The sequence below is a fragment of the Hemibagrus wyckioides genome, unplaced genomic scaffold (assembly GCF_019097595.1).
Source record: "Hemibagrus wyckioides isolate EC202008001 unplaced genomic scaffold, SWU_Hwy_1.0 Contig24, whole genome shotgun sequence".
Taxonomy (NCBI): domain Eukaryota; kingdom Metazoa; phylum Chordata; class Actinopteri; order Siluriformes; family Bagridae; genus Hemibagrus; species Hemibagrus wyckioides.
Genome location: NW_026690785.1, coordinates 179238 through 197897, shown reverse-complemented (window position 1 = coordinate 197897; position 18660 = coordinate 179238). Strand labels below are relative to the sequence as shown.

The window sequence follows — 18660 nt, the reverse complement described above, 5'->3', positions numbered from 1 at the left end:
TGAGTGAAAATGAAATGAAAATGGAAATTGTGTATTAACATTTGTATTTTCAGTTAAATGGATGTACAATGTCTGCCAAATTTTAAATGGATCAGCAAAAATCCATTCACAGTTGCATTTCCCAGGTCTTAAGTGTTATGACCCTGACCTGTGGAAACAGCACTTACTCTTCCCTGCACCACCTTCCATTCACAAACCTGTGCTCCACCTCAGTCCTGCCTCCACATATGGCTTTCATGGAGGAGGTGAGAGGAAGAAGCCCTTTCTCTCCAAAAAAACATGGCAGCATCTTAAGAAATTCAGGAACAATATTTTTTTGGACTGATGGTTAATCATTATTCATAGTTTCATGTTTGGTGAAGGTCAAACAGAGTTTATCACAACAAACACCTCATACCAAGTGTCATGGTGGTGGAGGGGTGAGGATTCGGTTGTTTTGCAGCCACAGGCTCTAGAAAACTTTTAATCATTTGGACATTGATGATCTCCACTTTATATTAGAATATTCTTAAGACAAATGTAAGACTGTCAATGAGCTTATGTTGTGCTGAAACTGGGTCATATTAAAGGACAATAATCACAAGCACACCAGCAAATTTGTCTCTTTAAGGATGCTGAATCTGAGGACTTGTTTTTGTCTAGGTTAATGTCAGAAATACAGATAAAAAAGAAAAAGACGGGTTATTCTTGTGTTCTGATATGCTGAAATGCTGTAATGATTCCAAATGAATCTGTGAATTGAAACTGTGAACTATTCCCAGCGTGGTGAGCAATACTTTTGTTTTAAAATATATTGATGGTTCTTGATGTAAACAATGTATATGTCTATTTAAATTCAGCTCCTGCAGATGGCAGTACATGACATGAAAATACTCTAGAACTGAACCTGATTGGACCTGGACACAACAGAACCATGTGGAGTGTTAAAGTAGCCATGAACATTAAACCTGAACAAAGCTTCAGCACAGATACATGGTGTGTGGAGTGCAGTCCGACTGAAACACTTGAATTACTGCAGAATCTTGAGCTTAATACAAGATGCTTATGTATTTGTGCACATGCTCTCAAACACCACCTTGTTAGGGGTTTTATATTGTTATAATTTTATGGGGAATTTTTTAAAATCCTATCAATCACTACAGTACCTCTGGTGTTTTGTTTAGACTTTAAGGGTGTACTATAAATCTGCTGACGAATTTAATTTCACAATAAGAATTGTTTGTAATTGCAACAATATATTTTGTAGATTAGAAAAGGTTTAAGTTCATATAAATAGGAAATACAGGAACTAAATATATGAATCTTTTGCTCATTAAATTCTTTTAGAACATGTGTATTTTACATAATGTGGCAAATCCTGCACTCTGATTGGTTAAAACAGAGGGAAGCTACTGTTGAGGCTTTGTACACAAGAAATGCTTAGATGCTTCACTGAAGACAGAGTAGAAGGAAACTTGACATTTACAGTAACATAAAAAGGAAACTTTCAGAAGAACAGAGGAAATTAAAACATGATGGTTTTCTGTATGTTTCTGTTTTTTACCATGTTCATAGGTAAGCTTATATTTTATATATCCCCATATATCATGTTTAAATGTTTTATAACTAGTAAAGAAATGTTTCCATGTGTGAGTGTTTTAGATTGTAAGCATGTACTGTATGTATACTGTATAATATAAAATGATAATATTCTGAAATAAATGTCCTCTTCAGGTGAGAGCACACAGGACAGCATTACTCCAACATCTTCTGCTGTCTATGGTAAAGAGGAGCAAGCAGTTACACTCTCCTGTGATTATAAATACACTGTTTCTATGAACAATCTACAGTGGTATGGACAATATTCCAATGCAGCACCAGAATTCCTCGTTCTGTTGACGGAATCGGGAGGGAATCAGACAGGTGATACTCCTCATCCTCATTTGCCTGCTAAAGTTCATAAGAGTCTGAAGCGTGTGGATTTGGAGATCTCGCCTGCTTCAGTATCAGACTCTGCACTGTACTACTGCGCCTTACAGCCCACAGTGACAGGAAAGTCAACTTCACTGTCCAAAAACCTACAGAGACCTCAAACATGAAAGTGTTAAAGAATCACAATAAGAAGAAAAGACTGGAAGCTATGCATAACATCAGCATTCTGATTATTGATCCAATAGAAATGTATGTATATAACCATATATGAATACTTTATTTGAACTGAATAGACAAAACATTCTAAGTGAATCCAAATACAGATAGAAAAGTTAGGTGTGTGTTTGAAGAAGCCACATGTTCACTCCCTCTGCAGTATTAAGTGCAGTTCTCATAAACAATAGTGGCAGGTTTGATGGTTTATTTACTTAATGACAGTGTAAAGATCACATGCTGGAATTTGATTATGTTCTAGGAATAAAAATGTGGATATTGTACAACTCTTTTGACAAGCAGCTGATCTGATTTATTTTTATTTTATTTTATGTTTGTTTGTTTGTTTGTTTCTCAGCATGAGATTTAATGTGTTCATCATGTGTGTCTTTGCAGGATCTTTAATATATTTTTTTATATTACAGGAATATAAAAAGGGAAATTACAGGATACCTGAAAGTATGTATAACTAAGAATAAGAATTGTGGAAAATAAAAACACAGTCTCCATCACACAATCAGGAAATAAATAAGCTCCACTGAAATAGTGCCCCATAATCAATTCTTGAGGTAGATGAGCTACAACAGCTAAAGACCACATCGGGTTTCATTCCTGTTCACCAAGAACAGAAATCTAAGACTACAGTAACAACCATGTAAATGACATAAATCATACTAAAATATTTTTTAAAATCCATAGCAACCACATGGGACTCCATTACAGCTTCCTAGTGTCACCCTATCGAACAGATGAGACCTTGTCACAGTTACCAAACCATACCCCACCAGCCACCTGAGTTTCATTAGCAACCAGCTAATTCAATTTTATTACCAACTGGAATCATTTTTAAACTTACTGCAAATGTCACAGAAACTACTTGAAGCCTCATAATATTCACCAAGCTATACTGGAGCAACAGTACAGTTTCCAGCAAAGAAGCTACAATCCTGTAAACTTGACCTATACTGAAACCTCCACCTGACACTAAAGCAAGCTTGTTCTACAAGAATTGATTTTGATCTTCATGTCCACCGAGGTTAATGATATATTTGGCCCAATGGCAAGAGCTGCTTACTTGGTTCACACTTAGCGTCTCGATTCCAAAAATGTTCAAATCCCACAGGAGCCCTCGCTTTATTGTTAACTTGACTTTGTGTAACTGAGTTCCTTTTACTCGGACCCCAGTCCATATGAACAGGAAGGTCATACAGTTACAGAGTACAGTGAACCTCCATTGGCGCACAGCAAGCTCAACAGGGACGACCTGGCTCGTTGGTCTAGGGGTATGATTCTCGCTTCGGGTGCGAGAGGTCCCGGGTTCAAATCCCGGATGAGCTCTGGTTTTAAATGGAATAGAGTGGTTGGGATAAAACTCATGGAAACTTGCACTGCCGGCTTGGTTCTTGCTTGGAAGCTTGTTTCTCCAGAGGTCCAAGAAGGTTCAAATCCCACTGTAATTACCTCTGAAAATTAAAGCTCCAACCTGGAGCCTATCTCTGGAATACAGGGAGCGGGATGGAGAATGTCACACTTTGTGGAGACATGAACCTCTGAAATATTAATATAATAGAGTACAGAAAGACCTCAGAATATCGTCATTTTACTAACACCATTCATCATGTTCACTGTTATATTCATGTGTCTGTGGCTTTCATTAGGTAAGTTAACATTGATCTTTTCAGAAAGGAGATAATAAATTAATGATTAATTAGCCTGTGTGATGTTAAGAAAAAATAGAATATGAGTTATATAACTCAAAACTAAAAAATTATTATGTTCTCTTCTCTATAACAGGTGACTCCATGGCAGATTTATTAGAACCACTTTTCACTCATAAAGTTGTAGATGAAGGTGATGATGTTACTCTGTCCTGCAGCAACAAAGACAGTGGTTCAGTAAACAACCTACAATGGTACAAACAACATCCAAAATCTAAACCTGAGTTCCTTTTTTTCATCACTCCATGTGGAGGTAAATCCCTATGCCACCACGTCTGTCTGCTAAAGTTGATGATAAAACTAAACAAGTGGATCTGATCATCTCCTCTGCTGCTTTTAATGTTTGATAATATACAATTAGAAGGTAATTTATTCATAATCACACTCTCTGGTATCACCCAGATGAGGATGGGTTCACATTTGAGTCTTCCTCATATCGTCTCACAGAATTTTTTCTTGCTGCTGTTGCCTCAGAGTTGCTCATTAGGGGTAAAGTTAATTTTCAGCTTTGTAATTTCTATTGTGAATTTCTGTATTTCTGTAAAGCTGCTTTGAGACAATGTCCATTGTTAAAAGTGATGTACAAATAAAATTGAAGTGAACTGAATTGAATTGAACTGAATTTAATTACCTTTTGGTTATAGACACAGCAAATTTACTTATGAGAGATTTTGTTTAAATCTGGATCAGTTTCCTATGATTTTCCACAGCAAATTATCATAATTATTTATAAATGTACAAATAACTTAAAAACCACACAAACAGATAAAGGGTTATAGTATTGTATAGATGATGAATCTTGAAATACAACACCAGCCATAATGACTCTAGATTTCTGTCACTGACACTGTGTGAAGTGATCTGTACAAAATGACTCTAAAACTGCATCACTTCCTGGGTGTGTCCTTCTAGAGACGTGTAAAGTTCAGCACATACAGCACTATTATACAGAATCCTCACAGAGCTGTGTTCAGAAATGGATCAACTATACAACTTACTGTACATAGTGAGATACATACCACTGATTCTCACTCTAGTTACAGGTAATTCATTTTCATCAGTTTATCAATAGTTTTAACTATCACAATCATATTTAATCAGTTAATTAATTACATTAATTAATAACTATGTTTTTTTTGGCGACGCTACCCATGCACTTGGAGGGTTGTGGGGCTGTGGTCAAGGGAGGCCTGCCAGGTCGGGAAGGAGAGGCACTCTGGCAGGCGGTCACAATGGTTGTACCACGCATGCTTCCATTACCAGACGTGATTCAAGATCCAAACCCAGGAAAGGTTTGAAAGGCTTAAGCTCTTGTTGACAAGGTTTGCTGATATGAACTTGCATCCCAGTCTGTTGCAATAAATTCAATTCAATTCAATTTTATTTGTATAGCGCTTTTAACAAAGAGCATTGTCTCAAAGCAGCTTTACATGAGAAACCACATAAGAAAACAACAAACATATGAACAGACAAACAGACAAACAGTCCTAGATGTTATCCCAAGTGAGCAAGCCTGAGGTGACTGAGGCGACTGTGGCAAGGAAAAACTCCCTTAGATGGTATGAGGAAGAAACCTTGAGGGGAACCAGACTCAAAAGGGAACCCATCCTCATTTGGGTGACAATTGTGTGATGTAGATACAGCATGTGTATAGTGTTATGTGAATCAATAAGGAGGTTGTTGTCCATGGCGCTGCTTGAATATCCCAATCCTCACAAGCAGAACCCGGCTGGAGCTGGTGCATCTCCGGATGCCACTGGAGCCGGCACAGTCTCTGTATGCCTCGGGATGGGTAGAAGAAAGGAAACAATGGAACAGCATTAGCGTAGCTGCTGTTCATAATATTAGCAGTACTAGCTGAATGTGCATTTAATCAGATGTACTGGAGTGCAAGGTTATGGGAAGTGTTAGATGTATGCCTGGCTAAAGAGATAAGTCTTTAGTCTACATTTAAACTGGGAGACTGTGTCTGAGCCCCGAACACAGTCAGGAAGACTATTCCAGAGTTTTGGAGCTAAATACGAAAACGCTCTACCTCCTTTTGTGGACTTTGATATTCTGGGAACTACTAGCAGTCCAGAATTTTGTGATCTTAAAGAGCGTGGTGGATTGTAACGTGTTAGAAGACTGGATAGATAGGTGGGAGCTAAACCATTTAGAGCCTTGTATGTGAGTAGAGCTAGTTTATAGTCAATTCTAAACTTAACAGGTAGCCAGTGCAGGGATGATAATATTGGGGTTATATGATCATATTTTCTTGATCTGGTAAGAACTCTGGCGGCTGCATTCTGGACTAACTGTAGCTTGTTTATTGAAGATGCAGGACAACCACCTAGTAATGCATTACAATAGTCCAGTCTGGAGGTCATGAATGCATGAACTAGCTTTTCTGCATCAGATACAGATAAAATGTTCCTAAGCTTGGCAATATTTCTAAGATGGAAGAAGGCTGTTTTTGTGATATTGTAAATATGGTTTTCAAAGGATAAGTTGCTGTCTAATATTACACCCAGGTCTTTCACTGTTGAGCTAGTAGTAACAGTGCATCCTTCTAGGTGCAAGCTGAATTGTGAGAGCTTCTGTGTACTAGTTTTTGGGCCAATAAGTAATATCTCCGTTTTGTCAGAGTTTAATAATAGGAAATTTTCGGCCATCCAATTTCTAATATCTTTAACACACTCAGTTAATCTAGACCAATTAGATATTTCATCTGGTTTTGATGAGATATATAAAGGCGCACAATCCGGGCCGCTGTCTTCGGGACTGTGCACTGCATTGATCTGCATGGATCTCCAGTGGCGACCCGTCAGCCTTACAGCATCTGTGTCCAACCAACATGGAAATACAGCCCACGGTTGCGAAACACCTAGACCCAGGGCTAGCTTTTCTTGATCCCCTCTAGCACTCCGATGCATTGCGCGTGCAAGAGTTGTGGTAAAGAGGAGGTTAAAGGGCACACAAGCGACGAGGATGGGATTCGAACCCACGCGTGCAGAGCACAATGGATTAGCAGTCCATCACCTTAACCTCTCGGCCACCTCGTCAGGTGCAGTTGTGGCACCCACGACCAAATGTCCACAGAGACCGCAACAATTCCGTAGAGGAGTGGTTGTTTGGACTTGCTGTTTGAAAAAGCAAGGTGTGAAACGGAGCAGCCGGCATTGACACCAGTTGCCAAACCCTGGGAGCTATTTCAGCACCTGGGTCTGGGGGCTCCAGTAGCGTGTGAGCTCATTTTTTTTTTTGCAGCCAGACAGCCAGCTAACGGCAACTCTTAAGCACATTTGCAGAAGGCACAGGAGCCACAACCCCTGTAAAGCCTTTGTGGTGCCAGAGCCCACAACCACTGCCTTGAAAAGGCTCAGCTGGCAGCGGTGGGATTTGAACCCACGCCTCCGAAGAGACTGGAGCCTAAATCCAGCGCCTTAGACCACTCGGCCACACTACCCGAGGGCTCAGTACTTATAGACCTCTGTGGAGAGCACACTGACATACTGTCTGGGTGTGTGGTACACAGGCTGCACAGATGAGGACAGACAAACTGTGCAGAGGGTGAAAAACAGCTCAAAAAATCATCGGCTGCCCTCTGCCCTCCCTGGATGACATGTCCAGGTCCTGCTGCCTCAGCAAAATCAAGGCCATCACAGGAGACTCCTCACATCCTGCTCATCACTTGTTTGACCTGTTGCCATCTGGGGGGCGCTTCAGGTCAACAAAGTCTCACACCACCAGACTTACAAACAGCTTCTTCCCCTGGGCCATTCAGACTGCAAACAATCACTGAACACACACACACACACATTCTACCTAATAAAATGTGCAATTCTACTGTGCACTTTAATCTGTCTGTGAATTGAGTACAAGTTATAACTTAATATTGGCTTTGCACAAATTAGATTTCAAGCAAATATATAATTGGGAACATTTTTTTGCAGCTTTATGAATGTTCTGCTTATATTACAGTAGCCCTTTAAAAAAGGGTACAAGTATGCATATGTATGAAAGGAGAGTCCATAACCTGAGGTACTGAGATATTGAGAAGGGTTCAGTATTTATATTAACATATTTTTACATATGTTTCTTTATTGACATGCACAACCAGTTATTACAACATTATTACAACAATACTAATTCTAAGTCCTGAATATGTACAATATGGCTATATTTGTGGACACCTAACCATCACACCAGTATGTGGGCATTCTCCAAACTGCTGCACAATTGTATAGGATGTTTTTATATTCTTACAAAAACATGTTCCAGCTCAATGAAGATGTTTATTACAAGTTTGGTGTGGAATAAAATGAGTTACCTGCACACAGCCCTGAACTCAAACCCACTCAACACTTTTGGGATGAATTAGAATTCTGACTGCACCCCAAGCCACACATGCCTGATGTTTTAGGGCTGTATGGACACATGGACATACAGTATCTCACAAAAGTATGTACACCCCTCACGGTTTTGTAAATATTTTATTATATCATTTCATGTGACAACACTGAAGAAACGACACTCTGCTCCAATGTAAAGTAGTGAGTGTACAGCCTGTATAACAGTGTAAATTTGCTGTCCCCTCAAAATAACTCAACACACAGCCATTAATGTCTAAACCGTTGGCAACAAAAGTGACTACACCCCTAAGTGGAAATGTCCAAATTGGGCCCAAAGTGTCAATATTTTGTGTGGCCATCATTATTTTCCAGCACTGCCTTAACCCTCTTGGGTATGGAGTTCACCAGAGCTACAGGTTGCCATATATTTACAAAAATGTGAGGGGTGTACTCACTTTTGTGAGATACTGTATACTGCCACTTACTGAACAATCATCTAATTTTTAATATTATTAGTGTATATTTTGCAACAAGTTTGAAGTAATATCTAAATAAAGCTAGTCTAAGTAGATTGATTGATAATGTTAAATTGCCCCTAGGTGTGAATGGGTGAGCAAATGGCTGTGTGTGTGTGTGTGAAAGAGAGAGAGAGAGAGAAAGAGAGAGAGAGAGAGAGAAACAATTATTTTTTTCAATGATATTTCTGCACATATATAAATTTGGTAAGTTATAAAACAATTTTTTTGGTGTTAAGGTTTTTCTCTTCAGTGAACACAAGATGGCGCAGTCACTTATCTTAATGTTGGTCAAGAACCAGAGCACCACACAACCTGCTCACATTCTCTGAGACATAGAGTATACTTGTTCTTCTATCATACATACTGCTGATATAATATCCTAACCCCTGCCCTGGTTACTCTTAGTGCCTAAGCTAATTTCAGAGATACCATTCTGATTAAACAACACAACTGTCCACTTAACACTAAACTGTCATAAGAATAAATTCTCATCTAATGTCATTTCTTTGGCACCTGCTGTGTCAGAAACATTAAAAACTAGAAACTTATATGTGAATGTGCCTTTATTCTTCTTTCTCTTCTTCTGATGCTATTGTGAGTACAGGAAAGTTTTATTTTTCAGATTTAACTGTTAGAGCTGAGAAATAAGGGATTAATTCAACCTTAATTACCAAGGGAAAATACTCATTTCTTCCTCATTCTTAAATAAATCATATTCTCTTCCACTTAGTGATTCTAACATTAATCTGCCTGCTGGTGTTTACACAAACTTTCTCTAATTTAGAGATATCACTAACATATGTAAAATAACATGAATACATTATTTTCCTACTTTCAGTATGTGTTTACTTAAATGTGCTCTGGACAGGTTCCCCATATGAGGCTGAATGTAAAGCCAGGATGTTTCAGTAAGAATCAACAATCTGTCTGTGATAGTGGTGGCTCAAGTGGTTAAGGCTCTGGGTCGTTGACTGGAAGATCAGGGATTCAAGCCCCAACACTGCCAAGTTGCCCCTGTTGGGCCCTTAACCCTCTCTGCTCCAGGGGCGCTGTATCATGGCTGACCCTGTGCTCTGACCCCAACCTCCAAGGATGGGATGTGCGAAGAAAGAATTTCACTGTGCTGTAATGTATATGTGACAAATAAAGGCTGTTTTGTTTCGTTTTCGTTTCGTGACAACAACATTGGTGACACTGTCATGTGATGCTGTGAGGTGGAGCAATTTTGAAGCTTTATGGTGTTAACATATTAGATTACAGAAAGATCTCCACTATTTTCACTGAGCTAAGACCAGTCATCATGTTCACTGTTATATTCATGTATCTGTGCCTTTCACTAGGTGAGTTAACATTGACTTTTTGTTATTACAGAAATATTAACTATATTATATTAAATATTAGTCTGTGTGGTGATGCAGTGTGAAAATGCAGAGTGTGGGTCTGACTTAAGTATTTCCTGTTGATTATTTAAAGTTTAAGAACATTATGTTCTCTTCTCTATGACAGGTGACTCCATGGCAGATTCAATAGAGTCAGATTTCCCTCATAAAGCTGTAGATGAAGGTGATGATGTTACTCTGTCCTGCAAATACAAATCAAGCTATACTACACAAAACTACCTGCACTGGTTCAAGCAATATCCAAAATCTAAACCTGAGTTCCTTCTTATTGTTAACCAAAAAGGAGATCTAATTTCCAACACTGACCCAAGAATGTCTGCTAAAGTTGATGATAAAACTAAACAAGTGGATCTGATCATCTCCTCTGCTGCTGTATCAGACTCTGCTCTATACTACTGTGCTCTGGAGCCCACAGTGACAGGAAATCCAGCTGCACTGTACAAAAACTTTCACACAGTTTTGTTATATTGAAAGCAGTTCTGCTGATGATGTTGAGCTGCTATTTACATGCTATTTTCGGCGAATTCTGTCTCTCTTGCAATTTATAAAGGGTTCATAAATATGTTATAGTTTGACAAATGTTGGATTATTAGGATATAGCTAATTTTTTAGCTATAATTTTTTTAATTTTTTAAGCTTCATTAACCACTTGATCCTGTTCAGAGATCTATAGCTTTTCTTGGCAACACTGGAAATGAGGGAAACCTGAGCTCAATCTCAAACTGGGGACCATGGAACTGTGAGGCCGCAATACTATCTGATGTCTTTGTCTGACAGTTCATCAGTGGCTGAAAAGTAAAGATTAGTTAAATATTTTGCATTCATTAATGGTATAATATTTGGTTTAGAGAGGGATTATTAATATAACTTTTAAAAGTAGCTTTTCCTTATTTTGGTATTCAATCTTCTTGGGGATTTCTTTAGATGCTCTGATGAGTCTACATGCAGAAAGAAGAAGAAGAGGCTTAAAGCCATGTAAAAGCAACAATCCACAGGTTAAAAAATACATGACTGTTGGCATCACAGTGATGACAGTTTTTATGGTGCATCACATAGAATCTTATCTGAGCCAGAAAATCCCAGAAGTGTCTCAATTTCATGTAGAGATAGGAGAGCAGACCCCTCTCTCCCATCCTCATCATTACATTCAGGGAAATATTGATAGCATCATGTGAAACTATTCAGCTGTTTAATATTAAACTGCACTCAGTGTCAGAGCAGAAGACTCTATGGAAGATAATGAAAACCACTAGAAAGATGATTAGAGTCTATCTATCCACCATTGAGGATCCTTACAAGAAAATATATACAACTTTGTGGATGTTGCCTCCGAGCCTCTTCCAGACACTTTACTCAGATAGTCAGGTATACATCTTTATACACTGATGATACTATTCCATATTCCTTGATAACCTGGAAATAAAAAGTAAAAGCTTGGTTCAATCATCACAGCAGAATTTTACAATATACAATATACCAACACTATATCATGGAAGGCAGCACTGAATCTTTTGAGTTTGTTGCAGTGAACAACAGCAAGTTCACAACCACTGCCTTGAAGAGGCAAAAACTAACACATAATGTATTAAAGTATTACAGAGAAAAAATCCTTTATACATAACTGCTTTTTTCTACTGTTTTACACAGTGTTCAGTGTGGGAAAGATAAAAACACAACAACTAAGAATCATTTCTTAAATGTATTTTGGTTTCAAATATTATCTTGTGATTAATAATCAAGTATTTAAGTAAATTTGAGGTAATTTTGTGTCTTTACTTCCCTGTTAGGACAAGATGTAGGACAGGACTTTCTTAATGGCCAATTCAGTGGAGTTGAGTTTTATAGTTGCTTTCAAACATGAAAAAGACAAATTCAGCAGTATTTGAAGAGAAATATATGGGGGTTATGAAGACATACTTTTGTGTGACTATTTCTTCTGTATTCTCAAATAAACCTTATTCTTTTAATGGTTCTAACAATAAGCCACCTTCTGCTGCACAAATGACACACAGAGGAAGGTAAATAAACAAAACAAATTTCTACACACAAAACCAATAAATACCACTGCTAAGTAGGTTTAATCCAGTAAAACTGTCTTAGATAGAATTTCACAGAACAATGAGGCAATAGAACAATCTATAAAATTACAAATGGAAAGTAGCACTATGCCAAAGACACTGTGAGAACCGTGTGACCCAGTGATGGGTTTAGTTTACACACCAACAAAACCAGTGTCACACAGTGCAGTCACAAACACCAACTACTAAGGAAAGGACTTCATTACATATTATAACAATTCCTGAATGTCCATCCATTAAAAGATTCTTATTTTATTAATGAGAGAGAGAGAGAGAGAGAGAGAGAGTCCCAAAAACAAGTGATGTAACTAACAATGTCAAAATATCACAGGAGTAAATGAGTAAATGGTACGAGTGAATCCATGGCTTAGGACCACATTGTTTATTAATACAAAAACATTTCTATAGATTTATATAAACAGTATATAGTATAGAACAGTTATCATGAATATGCATAAATACAAGTAGGTGGAGCTAGAGGTGGAGATGTACATCAAATAGTAACACTGACATTCATTTCTAAAGCTAGAGGTTTGAACTGAACACTCAGGAAAACAATGTTGTTCCTCTTCGTGGTGTTTTTCACTCTTGCTGATGTTGGTAAGTCATATACACTGCACAAAAAATATTATTCTTACTAATTAAGAAGACACAATTTTCCATGTGAAATGTGTCATTTATGATTAAAATATCACAATATTGTTGTAATGTTTTTATAGCAGAGGCTGCTGACAATAACATTAAACCAGATCAAACCAATGTATTTTCAATGGAAGGCAGCAACATCTCACTGTCCTGCACATATACTGGATCAGTTGACAGTCTCCACTGGTATCGACAAAAACCTGGATCAAGACCCGAGTTTCTGCTGCTGATTGATGAAAGCAGTGAACATGTCACTGAGGCTCAACCACCTCATCCACGATTGTCCATAAAACTTAAAAAAGAGCAAGATAAAACGAATAAGAAAGTGGATCTGATCATCTCTTCTGCTGCTGTATCAGACTCTGCTCTATACTACTGTGCTCTGCAGCCCACAGTGACAGGAAATCCAGCTGCACTGTACAAAAACTTTCACACAGTTTTGTTATATTGAAAGCAGCTCTTCCAATGCTTTAGTGAAAGTTACATGTCCTTTTGGGGGATTCTGTCAGGGTCATGGTTGATATGGTATGAACTTTGTTCACATGAGGTAGGAAAACACCCTTTGCAGAGCTCCATATACAAACCATATAGTTACCATTTCACACACTCATTCACACAAAAGCATTATTTCTCCTAGAAAAATGTCCTACTGTCATGTTTTTGGAGGTGATGTAAAACTGCACACAAACTGACAGTAACCTGAACTCCTGCTTTCAGTATGTGTTTACTTAAATGTCCTCTGGACAGGTTCCCCATATGAGGCTGAATGTAAAGCCAGGATGTTTCAGTAAGAATCAACAATCTGACAACAACATTGGTGACACTGTCATGTGATGCTGTGGGGTGGAGCAATTTTGAAGCTTTATGGTGTTAACATATTAGATTACAGAAAGATCTCCACTATTTTCACTGAGCTAAGACCAGTCATCATGTCTGTGTGGTGATGCAGTGTGAAAATGCAGAGGAGTTCAGACTAAAGTATTTCCTGTTGATTATTTAAAGGTTAAAAACATTATGTTCTCTTCTCTATGACAGGTGACAGATTCAATAGCCTTCTGCAGGACTTGAAGAGCTGGACACTGGGTGAGATCGCCTGTGCTGCGGGTCTGTCAGTGTGTGTGTGTGTGTGTAAATAGTGCCCTTTGCACTTACCCATTTGTTTTGGGTTTTCTGTTTGTTAATGTATTAGTTATCACAGTATGCATTTGGGGCTGCTATTTTATTTTATTTCATTTTTAAATGGACGGGTTTTAAGCTGTAGCTGGGCTGGAAATCTTAGGTCCAATCCGGAAATCACTGGTTACTATGGTTACCGCGTCCTGCGGGGAGAAAGAGCTCCTTCTGACAACACTCAGCCCCTCACAGTAGGACGATCTTTATCCTTTAATGTCACACTGATTTTACAATAAATATACAATAAACAATACATATACAATATAATATAACATAATATACAATACAATGTAATATTTACCCCAGTAGTAGGACACCTTTAAGAACCCTGGCTACTGTTTAAAACTTAAACATGCTAAGTCTTGTGATTGGGCAGCTTGCTAGCTAGTGTAAATAATAAATTATAGATTAATGTTATCTACTGAGAGAGCTTGTCTGTTTGTTGTAATTATTACACAATTGTTTGGGTCAGTTGATGTAAATATAATATTTAGTTAGCCTGCTAGCAAACTTGCCTACTGGTGCTAATGCTAAACTCCTGAACCAAGCTATGTTATCTAGCTAGCGAACCTCGCTAATCATTTCATTTACACAATATCATATAGAGTGTAAAGCTTGCTGAACTCGGGTGAAGGTTTTAATAATTATCCCGTATAATATTTAGATAGATTTCGGATGATGGACTGGGACAGGAGGTTTTTGAGACTTTAATCAGTCACCATGTACGGTGAATTTACACAAGCTAATGCTAATTAATGCTAATATTTGTCTGTTTATTCTCAGCTTAACTAGCTTACAAACTCACAGGTTTATTAACATTTCAGCGTTAAAAAGGAAATTTTGTTTTTTTACTTCTCCCTTTTTAAAAAAAAAATAAAAAATCAAAATCCTCTATTTCTGGGTGTGGGTGAAAAAAACACTGGTTTATCTACACTGTTAGCAAGCCTGGATAATTAACTTGGTAGCATCATTAAGATAACTATCGTAATGAGTAATGCAAACCTTTTAACCGGTAAACAAACCTTTCCTTTATTTTACTCAAGCTGTTTTTACTGTAAGGAACGTGACAGAATGTTAGATGTGTTATTATGAAACTGCGATGAGAAGAAGCACTTATGATGGGGCGGCGGGAGGAAATGTACAGTACGTCATCTTTTTTGGAGAACAGGACATGTTTAGGCTTACATCCTGCTTCGTGTTAAGGTGTAAATTAAGTCGCCATCTAGAACACCATAAGTGAATTATAGAGATTTTTTTGTTTTTTACGTTTTAACAGGATGCAGTTGGTGTACAGCTGGCCTCCGTGGCTCCGATTCTGTTCCTGAGGACTCCTTCTCATCGGGACTCCATCAAAGCAGAGCTCTCCGGGTCCTGTGTAAGCTTTTGAATGCCTGTGTAACATGACAGCTGTTTAAATCTGAAAGACTTTGATAATAGAGAACTCCATTAGGACTCCATTATGTAAAGTTAATTTCTTTTTGTAACTTTTCTGCTCTCTGCAGGCCTACCAGTACAACCTCGTGGACGTGTTTTACGAGCTGCTTCTCTGCGGATACTTCACGAAGGGCTTAACGCCTCAGCCAGTAAGCGTCTTATCGGGAGATAAAAAAGCGATGCTTGAATGTAGTTTGAGAACAGGATCTATTTTATTTCATTTTGTTTTCCCATATTTTAAACCCTGGCATTAACGGAGCTTGTCGTCTCCCTTTCCTAAAGCTTCAGGGAGGACTCTCGGAGCGCCTGCTTGCGCTCATCAAGTGGGATGTAGACGTTTGGGAGCCTGGAGCAAAGATCTACTTCACAGTGCTTATTGTAAGTGTTCAAATATCTTCTGATGCCACGATACACAAATGGTCAGCATTGTATCTCTAAGACAGTGACATTACACTGGATTTGTGTTTGTGTCATTTGTTGATAGGATCAGCTTACAGGCCTTTTTGTGGTACTGTTCTCTCAGCCCCTGGAGCTCTACACCGACCCGCCAGCTTTAGCCAGCACAGTTAGGCATCTCCTCGGGCAGCATGTCGAGAAGAAGATGGTGAAGACTTTGGAGAGGCTCTTGGCAATGTCCTTCCCTTACTTCTACACCTTCCCAGTACCCACCAACACAACACACACACACAAACACACAATTTATTGCACAAGTTCCCATTCCATACTTTGTTACAGTTCATATTTTGTCCCTACATTGCTCAAGCGCTCCACAGATGAGTATAAATTGATTTTGTAACATTTCAATTGTCACATTTTAAAATATCTCTCTTCTTTTTCCCCTTGACAGGTCTGCACAACGATCCCAGGACTTTAGGACCAGAATTGCACATTCTGCTTTATTGGTACAAACAATATCCTTTAATTATATATCCTGTAATTTATTTTCCATTCATTCATTTATTTATTCTTTCATGTGTTTATTATACCTGTGTGTATAAATGTATGTTACTTTACCAAATGTGAACTAAGATCCAGAACAAAATGTGAGCACTCCAGACCATAATTCCATTGTATAGTTACAAGTTAAAATGGATGAATAAGGAAAGTGTTAGTCAAATTTGCTTTCCTTTTATTGATCATAATGAAATTCATCAAGATTGAGTGAAAATGAAATGAAAATGGAAATTGTGTATTAACATTTGTATTTTCAGTTAAATGGATGTACAATGTCTGCCAAATTTTAAATGGATCAGCAAAAATCCATTCACAGTTGCATTTCCCAGGTCTTAAGTGTTACGACCCTGACCTGTGGAAACAGCACTTACTCTTCCCTGCACCACCTTCCATTCACAAACCTGTGCTCCACCTCAGTCCTGCCTCCACATATGGCTTTCATGGAGGAGGTGAGAGGAAGAAACCCTTTCTCTCCAAAAAAACATGGGAGCATCTTAACAAATTTGGGAACAATATTTTTTTGGAATGATGGTTAATCATTATTCATAGTTTCATGTTTGGTGAAGGTCAAACAGAGTTTATCACAACAAACACCTCATACCAAGTGTCATGTTGGTGGAGGGGTGAGGATTCGTTGTTTTGCAGCCACAGGCTCTAGAAAACTTTTAATCATTTGGATATTGATGATCTCCACTTTATATTAGAATATTCTTGAGACAAATGTAAGACTGTCCATGAGCTTATGTTGTGCTGAAACTGGGTCATATTAAAGGACAATAATCACAAGCACACCAGCAAATTTGTCTCTTTAAGGATGCTGAATCTGAGGACTTGTTTTTGTCTAGGTTAATGTCAGAAATACAGATAAAAAAGAAAAAGACGGGTTATTCTTGTGTTCTGATATGCTGAAATGCTGTAATGATTCCAAATGAATCTGTGAATTGAAACTGTGAACTATTCCCAGCGTGGTGAGGAATACTTTTGTTTTAAATATATTGATGGTTCTTGAGGTAAATAATGTATATGTCTATTTAAATTCAGCTCCTGCAGATGGCAGTACATGACATGAAAATACTCTAGAACTGAACCTGATTGGACCTGGACACAACAGAACCATGTGGAGTGTTAAATTAGCCATGAACATTAAACCTGAACAAAGCTTCAGCACAGATACATGGTGTGTGGAGTGCAGTCCGACTGAAACACTTGAATTACTGCAGAATCTTGAGCTTAATACAAGATGCTTATGTATTTGTGCACATGCTCTCAAACACCACCTTGTTAGGGGTTTTATATTATTATAATTTTATGGGGAATTTTTTCAAATCCTATCAATCACTACAGTACCTCTGGTGTTTTGTTTAGACTTTAAGGGTGTACTATAAATCTGCTGAAGAATTTAATTTCACAATAAGAATTGTTTGTAATTGCAACAATATATTTTGTAGATTAGAAAAGGTTTAAGTTCATAGAAATAGGAAATACAGGAACTAAATATATGAATCTTTTGCTCATTAAATTCTTTTAGAAAATGTGTGTATTTTACATAATGTGGCACATCCTGCACTCTGATTGGTTAAAACAGAGGGAAGCTACAGTTGAGGCTTTGTACACAAGAAATGCTTAGATGCTTCACTGAAGACAGAGTAGAAGGAAACTTGACATTTACTGTAACATAAAAAGGAAACTTTCAGAAGAACAGAGGAAATTAAAACATGATGGTTTTCTGTATGTTTCTGTTTTTTTACCATGTTCATAGGTAAGCTTATATTTTATATATCCCCATATATCATGTTTAAATGTTTTATAACTAGTAAAGAAATGTTTCCATGTGTGAGTGTTTTAGATTGTAAGCATGTACTGTATGTATACTGTATAATATAAAATGATAATATTCTGAAATAAATGTCCTCTTCAGGTGAGAGCACACAGGACAGCATTACTCCAACATCTTCTGCTGTCTATGGTAAAGAGGAGCAAGCAGTTACACTCTCCTGTGATTATAAATACACTGTTTCTATGAACAATCTACAGTGGTATCGACAATATTCCAATGCAGCACCAGAATTCCTCGTTCTGTTGACGGAATCGGGAGGGAATCAGACAGGTGATACTCCTCATCCTCATTTGTCTGCTAAAGTTCATAAGAGTCTGAAGCGTGTGGATTTGGAGATCTCGCCTGCTTCAGACTCTGCACTGTACTACTGCGCCTTGCAGCCCACAGTGACAGGAAAGTCAACTTCACTGTCCAAAAATCTACAGAGACCTCAAACATGAAAGAG

General features: G+C 37.9%; 3 non-coding genes across 3 annotated transcripts; 1 reads left to right on the top strand and 2 right to left on the bottom strand.

Annotated features, from left to right (window-relative positions):
- The first annotated feature begins 3390 nt into the window (after nt 1-3390).
- On the top strand, nt 3391-3462 carry trnap-cgg (transfer RNA proline (anticodon CGG)). Its single transcript has one exon. It is a non-coding gene; the product is annotated as a tRNA-Pro (tRNA).
- A 3342-nt stretch (nt 3463-6804) lies between these two features.
- trnas-gcu (transfer RNA serine (anticodon GCU)) lies at nt 6805-6886 on the bottom strand. The gene has a single exon. It is a non-coding gene; the product is annotated as a tRNA-Ser (tRNA).
- Nucleotides 6887-7208: 322 nt separating this feature from the next.
- Nucleotides 7209-7290, bottom strand: trnal-uag (transfer RNA leucine (anticodon UAG)). The gene has a single exon. It is a non-coding gene; the product is annotated as a tRNA-Leu (tRNA).
- Between the last annotated feature and the right edge of the window lie 11370 nt (nt 7291-18660).